The sequence below is a fragment of the Misgurnus anguillicaudatus genome, chromosome 5, assembly GCF_027580225.2.
Source record: "Misgurnus anguillicaudatus chromosome 5, ASM2758022v2, whole genome shotgun sequence".
NCBI lineage: Eukaryota > Metazoa > Chordata > Actinopteri > Cypriniformes > Cobitidae > Misgurnus > Misgurnus anguillicaudatus.
Window position 1 is genome coordinate 5133102 of NC_073341.2, and position 13643 is coordinate 5146744.

The window sequence follows — 13643 nt, forward strand, 5'->3', positions numbered from 1 at the left end:
TTGCTGAATACAAAAAAAGAAAAGAGTTAAAAATGTCAGTAACCAAAATCAGTTGATGGATCCCATTGACTTCATATGTAGGAACAAAATAACATGGCAGTCAATGGGGTTTATCAACTTTCTGGCTACTAAGATTCTTCAAAATATTTTATTTTGTGTTTAGCAGAAGAAAAACTTATACAGGTTTGAATGTTTGAACTTTAGGATGAGTAAATTATGACAATTTATTTAAAGTGAACTATTCTGGAACAGAACTGTAATTAATACCATCTATATTAGAGCACGTGGCATTGCACAAGATTTTGGGAACCATGAAATATATTTAACTTAATATTTAATATTTTCTAAACCAGTATTTATTTTCATTTGAATTTTCTGATTAGCCCTCCCTGACTGGTTCTTGGTCCCCCTTGTGCCCCCCCATTTATAAAATCCTGGAATCGCTCCTGGCTGTTGCATGCTGACAATGCAGGCGCATGCAACTTAGCCGAATGGGCTAGGTGCTCTGCGTCTCATATTTAGGAGTTCATCAAACTAAACATTAAAAACAGATGTTTTTCGACGGGTATACGTTTTAATTTGTATTTAAAATAGGGTGGTTATCTTGTCAAAAGTTAAACTACAAAACATGTAAGCCATTTCTTTCGGTGATGGCACAGAAAATATCTGCACCGAACCTATATTTATGCCTGACACGACTGTCTTTCTTGTGATTTAATATTGTGGTCGGTGTACACTTTCAAATGTTAGAAAAGAGATCCCTAAAATAAATAATAAAAGAATTATCAGGTGCTTCTGTACCTAAAGTGAATAGAGATGATCAAATTAAGCAAGCAGGTATTTCTGTGCATAGTGTCTATAAATTCATTAATTTCAGTGTTTTTGTTGTTATAAATTAATGTATTGAAATGAATTGTATAAAAGCTCAGTTTTATATTTTTACAGTAACAATCACAAATTATATGTCATTTGTCGTTTTTTGGTCATGACTGCTTTGACACGCTAAATCTCCAAACTAAATAAAATAGCCGGGGTTTCAAAGGCAGGATCACATTTGGGTTTTTTTTAGGTTTAGCTATATAAAAATGTTTTTTTGTTATATCTTTGTGTGATGTTCTGTAGATCATGGCTTTAAAATGAGGAATTATTAAACAAATGTTTATGTTGCCTCACATTTTACCTTAAAAAAAGATATATAAATGCATAGTCAGTTTTGTCTTCGTACATCACTTGAAAGACAGTTTTGGCCACTTTATCAAAAAGTTGTTTATGTGTGCTGCTTGTGAAAGGAAGTAAAAGTTACCCATTTGTACCTGGGCTGCGTTCAGCCCCGATAAAACGTTGCACAACGTTTATTAAACAGAACCGGTGATGCATTGAACGCCCTGTTGGGATGACGTAAGAGTTGCAACTACGGTAACTGAGAGGCCATTCTTTGTGTTTTTAAATGTTTTGGAAGCCTGATGAAATCGTTATCAATGTGTGTTTAATACTGTAAAAGACCCTCAATGTTACAGTCACTGACCTTGCCCGTCCAGAATGAAAGGCAACATTCCAACTTGAACCCATTGAGCGAGCTGTCTCTTTACTACCGCATGGTTTTATACATCTTGCCGCTGATTGGGCCGACATTTCTGACACACCCACCAAACAAGAGAAAACGCATCTAAAACCTGTTGCATTCCGTTGCACACCGTTTCCAGGAAACATGTTGTTCAACCCGGAAACCGTAGCAAAAAAAGTCCTTAATGTAAAATCCTTAATCGAGGACACCCATACTCTTCTGCCTGTGTTAATTTGTGTCTCCGCCCCCTTGTTCATCACCATGGACACTCATTGTTCCCTTGCATTACCCCTTGTGTGTTGTCATAGTTACTGATTGTTCCTGATCTGTCATTAGTCAATAGATGTGTTCGACTTCATGCGGCGCTGCACAGACGGATTGGCGGCTGACTTGAAGCAGTGCATTCCGGTTAGTATTAGTGCTGCACAATTAATCGCATCGCAATCGCGATGTCAGCCTGTGCAATATGACAGCAAAATGTTGCAATTATATTAAATAAATAAATTTGTGGACTTGTTAACACAAACTTTCTGATAACAGTTTGATATTTTTCCTTGCTGTTTAAAAAATAAAGAAAAACAAACAAAAAAAGGCAGTGCGCGTGTGGCATGCACGTGTGTGGTGTGCGTGATCACTTATACCAGAGCGAAGATGGATGCAGAGGAGGTTGACAGTGATCTGGTAGCTAAAAAAAAAACTACGTCTGTTGTATGGCGGTATTTTTAATTTAGGATTACTGACACTGAGCAGTTGCTACATCACGTGGCAATACGAAAACATTTCTAGTTTTACAAATACACATTTTAGCATAATCACTAAACTGTGTGTGGATTTTCCTTAAAACCCATCAAGTTGACTCATGATACCATTTAGTATAACCGCAATCGCACATCGCAATATTATCATCAATAACCGCAATGGGAAAAATTACCCAAATCGTGCAGCCCTAGTTAGTATTTTTGTCCGACTTCAGCTGGCGCTTCAGGCACGTGACTGTGTCATATGGTTTTTAACTCATTCACCGCCATTGACGAGTTATCTCGTCATTTATGAGTTCATATTTAACTAATAAATATGGCTTTTTGGACGAATTTCAAAGTGAAAGTGTAATACCGCTTTTATCCACCAGATGGCGCCAAATCGAATTTAACGGAAGTTAAAAAGAGTTAATGATTTTTTTTAACTGCCTTTATGTTTGAAAGTCATTCTGAGTCTGATCTCTAACACAAATTCCTTTACAAAAATGCAATTTTTTAAGCTTTTTGCTCAAAATGTTGTATTTTTGAAGATAAATATCCATATTTCAGTGGTTAAATTAAGTAGAAAATGTAAATATATAATGAAACGTTTTTTCCCCATTTTGTTTGTTTGTTTATTGTTTGTTTGAAAGCAGAGGGTGTGTTCTTTAATTTGATATAATTTGTATGTTTATATATTTATAGAAAATGATTTTTCCTGCAAGGAATTTTGTGAAAATTTTGTTAAAATCACAAAAATGCAGGTGGGCAACTTTTCTCAAAAAAGCTGGCGGTGAATGAGATAAGTACCGCGAGAGCGTTTCGAGAGTAGCCGGCTAGCTCAGCCGGTGCAGCTTCTCCAGAGCGGCTGCCCGGAGTTGTGATGACGTAACAGCTTTACGTGATTGGTCGCCTCATTGATAACAACGATCACGTGCGTTTCAAGTTTAATCCAACCTTTAGTTCCACTAATAAACATTACAAATTCATGTTTTAAAACAGGAAAAAACACTTTAATATGCTTAAATATGTTATATTGTGTCGTGTAATAAAATAAAAATGAAAATAACAAACTCTATTGGTATTTTAATAGTATAGGCTTGTTTCCCGTTATTTTCGGGTATACAGTATAAAGCAGCAATTAAAATATTCGATATAAAATGTTTCTGGTTGCAACTTTTTATTAAAAGGTTTGTTTTTATCAAATTCAGCATCTAATTCACCTGATTTGCGATTAAAAACAAGGAAACACGGCGCACACGTCACTACGGCAAGCAGCAGGTGTCCGGCTTGACGGCTCCGTCTTCAGTTCCTCCCTCGACTGCAAGCGGCAAACCTCGCCGATCGGTCTGCGCAGCGCCGGTATGTATATGTATATGTATGCATGTATACCCTGTTTTCACACTTTTTGTTTGTCGGTCAATGTTTATAGTTATGCCTGGTGTTATCAGTGTTTTTGTTTTTCCTTTGCCTGTACGTTACCTTTAAAGGAACAGTATGTATGAAATTTATATCATAAAATGGCCCTGATATGTCACTAGCAATGTTCCCTCTAAGCTGCGCGCGCGCACGGCCGCGCAGGCCAGTCAAAGTGGCCGCGCAATAGATTTGTCAGACCGCGCACATTTTTCAGACCGCACATAAACATTGATGCATTTGCTGTAGTAAAAGAATTAGAGAGAGAGAAAGCAAGTGTTCTAGAAGGAGAATAAACTTCCAACCAATCGCTGATCTTGCTACGGTGACAGACACTTTTATGAGCCAATGGTAGCAGCGCATTCAGTTCACACAGGTCCCAGCACGAGCACAGAGTGAGAGCAAGTCAGATGAGCAGCTGCACGGGGCAATCTCAAGAAACTAAAATATTTATTAAGAGGAAAAAGTGATTCAAAACAGTGATTTAAAACAAATTATTGGATTCCTGAAGTGATGCGATAACTTGGAAAAGCTGTCTCTAGAGTGAGGAGAGAGCAAAATAGAGAATTAGAACGGAGGCAGATGCAGAATCACAGAGCATCAAAACACTGCGAATGAACTTCTTTTAAATAAGAAGTTAAAATGTATGCTTTGGTGAGTTATATTCTAAATATTAACAGTCAAGTAACGTAAATGTGATTAAAAAATAACATTTTAAGTGTCAATATGTTCAATAAGTGTTGAAACCCTGAGTTAGGTTGATATTTGAAATGTTTACATGATGCTTATTGATAAATCTGTTGAATTGAAGATTAATTACTGTTCTGCCTTGTGTTTTTACAAGGCTGGGTTTTTTGTGAGAATTGCGAACATCTGTGAAGTTATCCTGCTCCATCTTGGACACGCGAGACAATTAAGTATATACTGAAGGTGTATACAAAAAGGTGAGCCAACCAGAACTGTGCTTTGAACTCATCAGAACTGGTAGGAGGATATTTTTCCTTTTTGTTTCGGACAACTACTAGGACGTGAATTTGCTGAAACTTAATTTTCCGTATTTTCTTGGATTTTCTTCAAAGGACACTGACTTTGAACTGAACTATTTGAACTATTTAAAGGAACAAACGGTCCTTTGAACCGAATCAACTGATTCATGACAGTGTTTCCCATACATTGATTTATTTGTGGTGGCCCACCACAGAATCAACACTGACCCCCACAAATAGAATTTTCATGATTCCCATTTACATTTTTATTCCACTATTTAAAACAGCTTAATTCGGCTTAAAATATAATTTGATATATAATACAGATCAAATACAGATACAGATCAAAGAGTAGAAGTGAAACATATTTCAGGTGCCAACACTAGATCAAACGCAAACACGACATGATGACGTCAAATATATGCTAATTAGCGGGTGACGTCATCACCACCACAGTGTCTCAAAATCCTGTGGGAAACACTGCATGAATTCAACCCAACTGAGTCATTTAAGTGAATCATGAATTTGGATTACAAACAAAATGAAAAAGTGTTACACTTTTACAAGTATTTTATTTATTTATTTATTTATTTGCACTGTAGTATATGAGAACTGATTTTCAGCTTGAGTTGAACGGTTCAATCTGCTAAACCCAGGTACCTGGTAAATTCAAAGAGAGTGTTAACCCTTAAGAGTTCCTAGGGACATTTGGTGCCATTTTGATTTTGATTTTTAAACCATCTTGACTGTGATGATTGAATATTGCCCAAACTTGCCAAAGGTTAATCATTTTTGATACATTTTAGAATATTGGTTTCAGTTTTTTAAATTAGCTTAAAATGGCTAAGCTACGCAAAAACCGATTAATGTGTTCCCAAGGACAAAAAATGCCCCATTGAAAACCATTATAACTACCATTTTTGACCCCCCATTTATCTTAACATAAACTAATACATACCTTTATGTCAATATATCATTTTAAACTACTGGCCTTGAAGTTTTCATTTTTATACTTGTCCACCAGGTGGCGCTACTTTTTACCATTTAATGCATTCATCAAAATGTCACAATTTTTGCTGTTTTCTGCGGACCGCATAGCTGCTGAAAAGATAAACCTTTAATGTTGAAAATTGGTGTGTGTGTAAAAAAAGTGTGTCTGAGTGGTAAGGGGGTGGGGTGATGTCGGGGTGGGGTCGGTGATGAGTGGGGCAGGGGGGCATATTCAACATATCCAAATTCTTCTCTCTTTGAAAGGCACATTCTGCGTTATAAACTAATTCAGTAATAAAAACGATGAGAGGCCAGAACCGAAACAAAATCAATCTTCATTTTGTTTCTCGCTCATGTTGTTTATGCAAATACACTGCTATAAGTATGAACAGTATCGCAGAAGTAGTGAAAATGGCAAGGCATTACAGCACACATAAGGCTCCTGAAATAATCATGCACTTCAAGAGTGAGGATGGCTCCTCATCTTCCTCCGAGGATTCTGAGGTCGACACGGAGGCCTCAGAGGTAGAAGTAGACCAGCTGGAGTCTAATTCATTAGAAGGATCTTCAGAAGACTTGTCAGAAGGTGAGAGCGGAGAGGAGATGGATGAAGTGGCGGCAGGATGGACGTAAAAAATTGAAAAATCTTCTGGTCTCCCACAAACATGGAGACGCTCTGCTACTTTCCAACAGCCAGAGATTTAATCCCAGGGCTCACACACTATGCCACTGCCCGAATCAGCCCTGACATCAAGCTTTTCATTGATGCTGATGCATGAAATCCTGCAGCATATTGGGGCCATGACAAACCTACATGGGAGACAGTCACAGACTGGAGAGATCTTGAGACAGAGAAACTGCAGGCTTATGTGGGGCTGCTCATTCTGACCGGTGTTTACAGATAAAAAATTAATTAGCTCTCAGTCTCTGGAGTGAGAAATCAGGACAGGTCACTATTTGGGCTACGATGTCCCACAAAAGGTTTTACGACATCAGCCGAACACTGTGGTTCGATTAATGTTAACATATTGGCATTTAAAGGTTTAAAATTTCTACAAATTTAATTAATATTTGACATGTAAGTTTCAGGAAGAAGTAGTGTTAAAAGATTTAATAGTTTAAAGTGGAAAAAAATATTTATGTATGATATTTTTAGAGCAGGTTTTGGGAAGGTGTCATTTTGGCCTTAGGATCACAAGTGTGAGTTTTGTATAAAATCTGACCCTGTTCAAAAAATAACAATGCATCAAAATCAATGTTGCTACCAATCTTTGACCCATCCCAGGGTATTATAATAATTATAATCAAATGGTAGTTCAAATGTTTTTTTGTGGGAAAATTTTTTGTTTTTTCTGTTAAAAAAACATGGACTAATGTAAACAAACAGGCATATAAAGGGTTAAAATTTCCACAAATTATATTAATATTTTATATGTATGTTTCAGGCAGAAGTAGTTCTAAAAGACTGCATCGTTTAAAATGAAAAAAAATATTCACGTATGATATTTTTAGAGCAGTTTTTGGGAAGGTGTCATTTTGTGGCCTTAGGAACACTAAAGGAAGTTTTTTTTAAAATCTGACCCTGTTCAAAAAATAACAATGCATGAAAATCAAATGTTGCTACCAATCTTTGACCCATCTCGGGGTATAATAATAATAATCAGATGGTGGTTCAAATGTGTTTTTTGGAAAATATTTAGTTTTTTTGTTTTTTCTGTTAAAGGAATAGTCTACTCATTTTCAATATTAAAATATGTTATTACCTTAACTAAGATCATCCCTCTATCATCTGTGTGTGTGCACGTAAGCGCTGGAGCGCGCTGCGACGCTACGATAGCATTTAGCTTAGCCCCATTCATTCAATGGTACCATTTAGAGATAAAGTTAGAAGTGACCAAACACATCAACGTTTTTCCTATTTGAGACGAGTGGTTGTGCGAGCAGGTTTGGTGGTGCAGGATGGAGCGTGGCGCTTTTCTGAGCAGATTTAGAAGAGTGGCTGTGTTTTATGGCGTGATAGCGCTTTTGGGAGTACTTCAACTCGCCTGAAAAGTCCGCTCCCCTTCTCACTCTCATAATGGGAGAGGGAGGGTGTTACTGCGCCGAGTCGAAGTATAAGGTGTCATTTTGTGGCCTTAGGAACACTTAAGGAAGTTTTTTAAAGGAACTCTTGAGGGTTAATTACATGTATTGGGATTCATACACAGGCCCACATTGAACATTATACGTGTGTATACACTAAACCCCGTTACACGCTACACTGTCATCTCTTTAAATCTCCTATGGTTAACGCAGGCTCGTGGTCATTTTCGGCAGGTCGTGTGGTTGCGAATTGCTCACAGTACTGAAATGTGCGCTCTGAAAAAAAAGAATTTGCTCAGGGCTGAAAAAAATAAGAGGGAACATTGGTCACTAGACATTAAGAAATCATGTTCATTTCAAATACTTATATCACTGACAACAGTGGTCTGGCAAAGATATTGTCATTTAAAAAGTGGAGTTGCAGCCCTCAACTGATGTTTATGTTGTCATTTTGTGTATTTGCCACCAGTTGTGTAATTGCAGTACCAGTTTTAGCCACAAGTTTTGTGATTGTAGTACCAGTTTTGGCCACAATCTTACATAGTGTTCCTTTAAGTATTGAATTAAACTGCATTTGGATCCGCACCTTGCCTTGCTTTGCTGCTGCCCGTGACAGATTGATCGACCGTACAGGATCCAGCAGCAAATCCTCTGTTCCCGTGTGTATTCCTTGGACCCTAGTATGTTTTGATATCATGATGTGAATGTTCGTAGCATGCCTCTTCGGACGTCCAAATCACCTAGCCGAACTAAACCGAGAGAGTCATTTGAATCAACTGTTGCAAATAATTTGGTGAAGTTGTCCGAATCAACCGAATCGGCGAAAATACCCAAGCCATCTAACTCAGCGGAATTACCCGAGTTAACTGTGGGATTATCGGAGTCAGTTGAATCTCCAGAACAGCTTTGCTCAACCAAGTCATCTGAACTATTTGAATCTTCTGTGTTTGCACTGGCTTTGTGTTGTGTTTGGTCTGTTTTTTGCTCCTCTGTTTCACAGAAAATCTCTCATGCTCCTTCATCCAAGTATTCGGAGTTTCCTGTCATGGCTGTTTGCTATGGCCTTGTGGTGTGTGTGGTCTGTCACCTGTTTCATGTGAAGATTCTTAAGCCCATGAAACTGAGTCATGTGAATCACCAGAACTAAGTGAATCACCAAGCACTTTCTGCTTCGGCTAGGAAGTTGAAACCTGAATCCTTTGTAACATCTGTTGTGGCCAAAAGGTATGACTGTGAGTCTCTTGAGCTTTTTGTGTCGACCAAGCTAATTCAACCTATGTTTCCTGAAGTTTTTGCCCAGACCATAAAGCCTGTTTCCAAGTTCTCTTCCTGTTTCCTGTTAAGGCTGAGATGATTACTCCCGGGTCCCCTTGTGTTCAGTAGGCTAGCTGATATGGTCCCTTCCAAGCTTCATAGACCTTCACCCCTTGCCAAAATGACTATGCATAATTCACAGAGTCTCTGCCCTCACCAAAATGGCCACGCATGACTTCCAAAGTCTCTCTGCCCTGCCCAAGATGGCCAATATTGAACTCTGTGCCCTGTCAAAGATGGCTACTCCTGAGCTCCATGAACTCTTGGCCTGGCCCAAAAAGCCTTTGCCTAAACTGTGTGTTTTTTTCCTTTGTGGTCTGTCTTGTGTTCTGTTCCCCTGGCTTTGCCAGCCTCTCTCACCTCTGTCTCTGTTCGCCAGCCCCGCCGTGTCATGGATGTGGCCATCTGTCCCTCCCCCTGTTCTGCCGCCGCTCCACCTCCCACCTGGACTTTTTGTCTGGTGGAGCGTCTGGAATCTGCGCCTTAAGGGAGGGCTATGTAACAGTTAAATCTCCATGCGTTACCTGTGTTTGTATTGTGTTCATGTATGCCCTTCTGCCCTGTGTTAATTTGTGTCTCCGCCCCCTTGTTTATCACAATGGACACTCATTGTTCCCTTGCATTACCCCTTGTGTGTTGTTATAGTTAGGGGTCAAGCACCGAAGGTGCTGTGACACCTTTTGGAATTGTCAGTATTATTATTCTTCTATTTCTTCCCCAATGGGAGTCTATGGCATAAAAAGTAATGTGACCAAAAATGGGGTCTCTAACATTAACTCTATAGCGCCACCAGCAGTTCAAAATTCAATGTTCATAACTGGTGATCTATTTGATCTATGAAAATTCTACTTATTACACGTGATTGCTTTCCTCATGCTTATTGTTTTTAATACTTTACAGTAAAGCAGGGACGTGCACAGGGGGGCCCTTCTCGACTCAAATTGCCCTTCTGAGGTGGAAAAAAATAAATTTACTTTTACTTTTTAAAATAAACTTTCACTTCGTTACACTGTGCGGCGTTTCTTCGTTACTGTATTTTAATTAATTACGAAATGTGTATTTTATTTTTAAATTGCTGTCTCGTGTTTCTGAGGCATTCACGAATTAATGACTTGTTTGAGTCATTTACTTACAAAGTATTGCAAATAAATAAGTATTTTGAGTCAATTCTTTACAAAGCAAATGGGCCAAACGTTTTGAATTTGTTCGCTAATCAGTTTGAATGAATTGTTCAGATGCTGCAAAAACTGAATCGTCTGATGCGGTTATACTCGTAGCCTATGTAGATTGAAACACGCAGAAAATGATGACGTGGATATATTATGAATGTACTAATCTTTTAATTAAAAGCAAAACTTTACACATGTAACCACCATTATATACGCGTGACCTGTTCGTCGTCAAACACAGTTAAACGCGTGCAACCTCCAGAAACACTGTAACACAGATTGAAGAAAATCCATCGATGATTGACGTCTGATTCGCTGTATAGCTACTGTACTGTATGATGTAAGTGCTTCTCACAACACACACGTGAGATTACAACATAAGAAAACATGAGTTTTGTCTAAAATCAGTTTGTATCATGTAAGTGTAAACTGTCGAGACCATCTTAGGAGATTCTCTAATGCAAAACTCTTGTCAGTTTACTTATTATTTCAGCTATAAGCTACATCAACATTTAGACTAGAGTTAATTTTATAGAAATGCTTGTCTATTCTGTGTTTGTATTCTTTGATTTGTACTGTTTGTGTATGTTGCAGTTTTACACATACATACTGTATAAGTGCCCTTCATAAGTATTGGGAAAATACAGGCAAAATTCCTCTGTTTGCTGTGGAGCCAAGAAATTTCTAATCATTAAAAGATGAACATTAGACAAAAGTACAAAATCTGTCACATAATTTTTTTATCTGTTTTAACATGGACAATATTCAACTTCATGGAACAACACATTTGTATTTTACTCTTATATAATGTGGGCATATTGAGACCATTGGCTCAGAAGTGTTGAAGTGATAAATGTGTAGGATCAGTTTGATTCACTTATGTGCATTTGGGTACAACACACATAAGTCAGCATTTAATGCTGTTGTTCTTTGTCGGTAAAGCATGTATGTGTTGAAACATAAACAAAGTTTAATAAGATGTGACATTCTGAACTTCTGACAAACTGATATTCATCTTAACAATTTATGGTCTCCGCAGCAAACAGAAAAATCAAGTAAATTCAAGTAAATTTTAAAATCTTTTACTAGTAATTCTTTATTTAGTTACTTGTACTTTTACTTAAAGGTGCCCTTCCACACAAAACCGTTTTTACTTGTATTTTTTGATATGTGTTAGGTCTATATGTGTTTGTGTTGTTTCGGGAATGTGAAAATGAACTTCTACCTCCTATGTCAGCTCTAGCCACTGAAAAGAAATAAGCAGAGAAATTAGGTCAGTTGGAAAAGCTGATCAGTGTGACGTGGAACTGATCGAGCTCATTATTATTCATGAGCTCTCCCACTTGAGACCGTGCCCACAAATTTCGTTCAGCTCTGTGAGTTTTCTATACCGCAAGGATGGCTGAACGTCAACGGGCTTGTGCCCTATGCAGGAATAGAGGTTCAACTATGCACATGTGACCCAAGAACCCAGAGTTAAGAATGAAATGGCTTCAGTTCATTTTTGGAACAATGCCAAACCAGGATCATTCGACTGTATTTCTATGTTCATCACATTTTGAAGAGAGTGACTTCATCAACTTCGGGGAGTACAGCAAAGGCTTCACAACACGGTTGCGGTTGAAGCCTGGAGCAGTACCGTCGCGGCAGTCTACGGCCAGTGTCCAGCCTGTAAGTAAAACAATTATCTCAAGGAAATGCTATATTATACAGGTTTAATGCACTCGCTTGCCTAGCAGGTTTTATGTTGATTTGGACTATTCTAGCACTCGCTAGCCAAGCTTAGTTCATCCAATAAAGCTAAAATTAGTTGATAACAGCTGTTGCCAAGCTGTAACGTTAATGTTATTGATGAAACCGACGGAAAGCATATTTTTGCAAATGATATTATGAATTAAAAAAGTTCAGAGCAATAGTAAATCCTCAGTTGGCTAAGCACTGACGTGATTTACGAGACGCCGTTGCAAGTCATGATTATGTTACCTAAAAACATAGCTATTCGGCGATTTTGTCGTTCTTACCAAACAAAATTAAGTTGGTTAATCAAGAGTAAAACCCTACTTTGAACAAGGATCTCATGCATGGTTTGACTTTGTTTTTATTGCATTTAGAGTTACATTCATGTAAGTTTTTGGTCAGATTGTTTTCTACCCTTTTAGTTGGTTTCAGGACACGATTTGATTTGCTTTATTAGTTTTTCTCTGCTAACATCGTTGTGTCGTGTCTTATGCCACAGAGCACATCGGGGACACCTTTCAGCCATGCATTTTCACAAACCGACCCACCTAGTCTGTCATCTCGGGGGACTCAGCTATCAATGGGTACTTTACGACATCATGTCAAAAGCAGAGATTAGTGATTTGATTTTTATTTTTAAATTGTTCATGTGTGTAATAACTGCAATTATGCAGTGCTGTAGTTGTGGCTGAAAAGATAATGGTTTCTTGGTTCATAAATCTTTCAGACTTCAGAAATAGTGTTTGTCGACCTCAAAATAGAGGTTATATACCTCCTAATATACTATGCACTAAATGCCAACTGGACTTGGAGCTTGCTAGATATTGTATCCAACTAAACATGAAAGTCTCTGCATTTTCCACATTTAATTTTCCACTCTGCAACACTCCATCTGAGTAAACTTGTAACTGCCACTGGTATTTTAAGTAAAAGAAGACAACCATAATCATCAAACATGGGCTGAATGGGTTTTTAATTTGTATGATACAACATGCTGTCATCCTCCTTATCATAATCACTCATGTTTCGCAGACCACCCATAGTTTACACTCCCGAGGCAGTACTTTATGTAACCTGTCTGTTATTGTTATTTAAATTCAGTTACAAACCAGTAATATACAGCAATGTGCTTTAGGAACACAAACTACTGGCTGTTCCGAAAGTGTGAACATTGGCACAACTACATCAGATGCACATTGGGGACCTCTGACCTCCACGTCAATCAAAGTTCGCACGCACATCCAAGGCCAGCTAAAAGAATCCGGTTAGAAGAGGAGGAGGAATATGACACCAGTCATTCAACAATCATCCCAGAACCACATGACTCAACATATGACCCAGCTAACTCTACACCGTGTGCAGAATTATTAGGCAAGTTGTGTTTTTGAGGATTACTTTTGTTATTGTACAACTACAGTGCTCTTGGTCAATTCAAAATGTTAACAAACCCTCAAACCTGAACATTTAAGTAGTAAAAGTGAAATTTTGGCTTTCTTAAGAGAATATTTCTATGTACATCATTATTAGGCAACTATTAGTGTGCAGAATTATTAGGCAACTAAATGAAAAACAAAGATTTTACCGTCTCACTTGGTTTTTTCACCTGTTAAAGTGAGAATAATAAACAAACTCTACATTTACAAATAAA